Genomic DNA, 4155 nt, shown 5'->3' with positions numbered 1-4155 from the left:
GGGGGGTGGGGTGGTGCAACTCAATATTAGGAAGGTGTCCTTAATGTTTTGTATTCTCAGTGTATTCTTACATAATTTTTAAAGAATTGTACCGGGCAGCCTTCAGACAAGGCTTGTGAGGCTTGTGGGAGACACAGAGCAAATCAACCAACATGTACGTGCTCATGAGAGTCATCTTTCCAAAGAGGTGTAGACAGAACCGTTCGGACACTACTGACGTTTTCGTGAGAAGACCGATTTTCGGATTGTCTCACGGTCTGACAAACGGCAGATGCAGAAGGGCGACATCGGCGGGTGCAGTGGATTGAGATGCAGCCCATGCAAAACTCATATCTTGTTACCTTCCTCTTTGTGGTGACAGGTTGGATCATAAATAACCTTCCAAAAACATTCAAAATAGGAAGAAAGATGACATGGAACAGAATGAACAAGGAATGGAGAGGACGTTACACATAACTGTCTGGTCTACAAGCCTGCGTCCCCAAGTACACCCTATTTCCCTATGTAGTGCACTATATAGAGAATATGGTGCCATTTGGGACACATATCAAGTCTCCTTCTTATTGGTGGATAGAGCCTTGAAACATCCTGTCAGCTGCTGTGGGCCACAGACAGAGAACAGAGAGGGAGCGGGTGGTGACCCCATTAGACACCATGCATGAGTGAGTGGGTATGTAGCAGGCAGCTCCACTGGTGCATGGTGCATTGTGTTACCATTGGTCACCTACACGTTGTCCCTTGTACAGTGAAGATTGGGAGTCACTCTCACCTTTCATTAGCATTTTTTTTTTTGTGTGTGTGTGAGTGCCCTCTCAGTACTGTTCTGCCCTCTGTGTGTGTCCAGGTCACACTGTTTTAAGAATCCAATCACATACAATCAGGAAGCTGGTAGACCTTGTTAAAGGACATTGTTCCTTCATTTATTAATATGTGACTTTGTTATTCTTATTATTAAAGTGATAAGCATAGGTTAATAATTGGTCCCACTTTTATTTGTACGAAGCATAAGCCTATGGCAAATCACATGACATGTTTGTAATAAAATAATGAAGAGTCATTTTCCAGAGTACAGTATGTCTACATCCTCTCCTCTAAATTTTAACACAACTATTATTTGTTATTTCTCTCTTCCTCATTCTCTTAATGTTCTTCTTCCTCCTCTATGTCTCTTTGACACTAAGGCTCTATCTCAATTAGTCTTTCCTAGATTCCTCTCCTCCTATCTCCTTTCCTCCTATCTCCTCTCCTCCTATCGCCTCTCCTCCCATCTCCTCTCCTCTCCTCCCATCTCTTCTCTTCCCATCTCCTCTCCTCTCCTCCTATCTCCTCTCCTCCTATCTCCTCTCCTTTCCTCTCCTCTCCTCCTATCTCCTCTCCTCTCATCCTATCTCCTCTCCTCTCGTCCTATCTCCTCTCCTCCTATCTCCTCTCCTCATATCTCCTCTCCTCCTATCTCCTCTCCTCTCCTCCTATCTCCTCTCCTCCTATGTCCTCTCCTCGTATATCCTCTCCTCTCCTCCTATATCCTCTCCTCTCATCCTATCTCCTCTCCTCTCGTCCTATCTCATCTCATCCTATCTCCTCTCCTCCTATCTCCTCTCTTTTCCTCTCCTCTCCTTCTATCTCCATTCGTCCTATCCTCCTTCTCAACCCTATTAGAGGATAAGGTCCAAGGTCCCTCCCCTAGGATTGTATTCTTCAATGTGTTTTGAGAAGGAGGGGAGGAGAGAGGACGTGAGAAAGAACCAAGGAAAGATTAATTGAGAAAGAGCCCGTAGGCAAGTCTGTAATACCACTATTTCAACTCTATGGTGAGTTCATCTCTCACTTTAACCACTAGGTGGAATCATCACTTAACCATTCAGTACTGTATCCCACCATCAACACAATAACTACGAGAGAGAGAGAGAGAGAGAGAGAGAGAACATTGTTACAGTAGGCAACTGTTAAACAATTATCGCACAGATCCAGTTATGTTTTTTGAAATAATTGTCACCATTCCATGTCTTTACAGAGTCATCTTGTCCATAGTATATCTCACCACAGTCCTCCTGCCCAGAGAACTGACCACCATTATCAGGCTGTCCTGCCCCCCAGTACCTAAACAACACAGAGAACCAGACAGTCAGACACTGTGGTACAAACATCCTCCTCAATTATAGACATAGTCCTATGTTTTTTCAGCTTTAAAGCCACACTCTGTAAGATGTAGATACCATCATCAAGAGTGGGTCATCAACAATGATTACTATTTGTTAGTTAATTACATTTTCATATGAAAATACCTTATTTACATAAATAGGTAAATAGGCCTAGCAACCAGCACTTCTTACAACTAGTTGACAAGCAATGAACATATGACACAAATTCACAGTTGACAGAAAGGCCTATGGTCGAACACAGGGCAGCCCCAGACACACTGCAAAATATACAGACGTAGGATCTTAATTTGAGCCAGTTTGCTATAACAGGAAAATAGTCCTGCAGCAACAGGAAATTATAATTTCAAGTCCTAAATTTCAACGTGGAAATTACAAACTTTAGAAACCTTTTTAAACCTTGAATACACTAAAAGTTTGCATTTCCTGCTGTTCAGGAAAATTGTCAGCATTAAAAGAGTGATCAAAATGAGATCCTACATCTGTGAGTGGCGCAGTGGTCTAAGGCACTGCATCGCAGTGCTAACTGTGCCACTAGAGATCCTGGTTCAGAGATCCTGTTGCCACTAGAGATCCTGTTGCAGCCGGCCGTGACCGGGAGACTCATGGGCGGCGCACAATTGGTCCAGGGTAGGGAAGAGAATGGCCGGCAGGGATGTAGCTCAGTTGATAGAGCATGGCGTTTGCAACGCCAGGGTTGTGGGTTCGATTCCCATGGGGGGCCAGTATAAAAAAAATCAAAATCAAAAATGTATTCACTAACTGTAAGTCGCTCTGGATAAGAGCGTCTGCTAAATGACTTAAATGTAATGTAAATGTCGCATCTTTGAGCTATCAGGCGAAGAGACATCTGTGTGTTACCTGAGTGCTGGTCTCCTGGTCCATTATTAGGAGCAGTGTGTGCTGTCGCTGGTCTCATCGTCTCTCAGGGTGTCTGCACTTATGTAGATATCCACAATCCTCTCCTCCATCTCACCTCTGTCAAACTTGACCTTGTTGTTCATATCTGACTCAGCATAGATGACCTTTGACACCTTTAACCATGCCTGGGTCTTTCTTTCTATGTAGGTCTACTATACATTAAGTCTCTGCTTCTAGAATTAATGTGGTGGTCTTCCAACATGGCCGCCAGGAGGTGTCGTACGTCAACTGAAAGCCCTCTATACATTAAGTCTCTGCTTCTAGTGATATCTCTGTCTCTGAGTCATCTGTGTGTCTCTGTCTGTGTGACTGCTGTAGGAGTTAACTCTAGGGAAGTATCAACAAAATGACACAGGTAGTTGTGGCTATGCTAATACAAAAAATAGAACAAGTTTGCATACTTGTGTACGTACTTGTGTGTATGTGTGCGTGTGAGAGATTGTTACAGTGGTTATTGTTAAACCATTTTCTGTGGCACAATATAAATCATTTCATGTCTCTACATGGTCATCTTGTCCAGAATATATCTCAACACAGTCCTCCTGCCCAGGGAATGGGACTTGCTATTTGTGGTGATGGACAGGACACTATCATACCAGGAAGATATAGATAATAGAGGGGAAGTGGAGAACAAAGTCTAGCTGTTAACATATATATTAAATATCATATGTAACAGCCCCAAGATAATTCAGGGAGTTTCCAGAACTCCTCCTTCCTTTCACCTTTCTGCTGATTTGGACCCTCTGTTTACTCCCAAATATACACCAACATGTTCAGGAGGTCCAGGACTACAAACATGGGTCATTATAATGTCCATACAATAGATGTGACACTACAAACTGCTCCAAGTGGATATTGAGGGTGGATAGACTTAACCATTGAGGATGAGATGTCAACAGAACCCACCAGGGCTCTCCTCTCTCTTGATGAACCTGATTGGTTGTGGATTTCTTGAGTGACAGCTGGTTGAACCACTTCACTTCCCTCTTTTGGGACCCACATAGGGGAACAACAGTCAAATATGAGTGTTTGATATTGTGCTTATATGTAACTTGACAGCAAAGACTGACTGTCA

Source organism: Coregonus lavaretus, assembly GCF_964263955.1.
Source record: "Coregonus lavaretus genome assembly, contig: HAP1_SCAFFOLD_1670, whole genome shotgun sequence".
NCBI classification, from domain to species: Eukaryota; Metazoa; Chordata; class Actinopteri; order Salmoniformes; family Salmonidae; genus Coregonus; species Coregonus lavaretus.
This window is presented reverse-complemented; position numbering follows the sequence as displayed.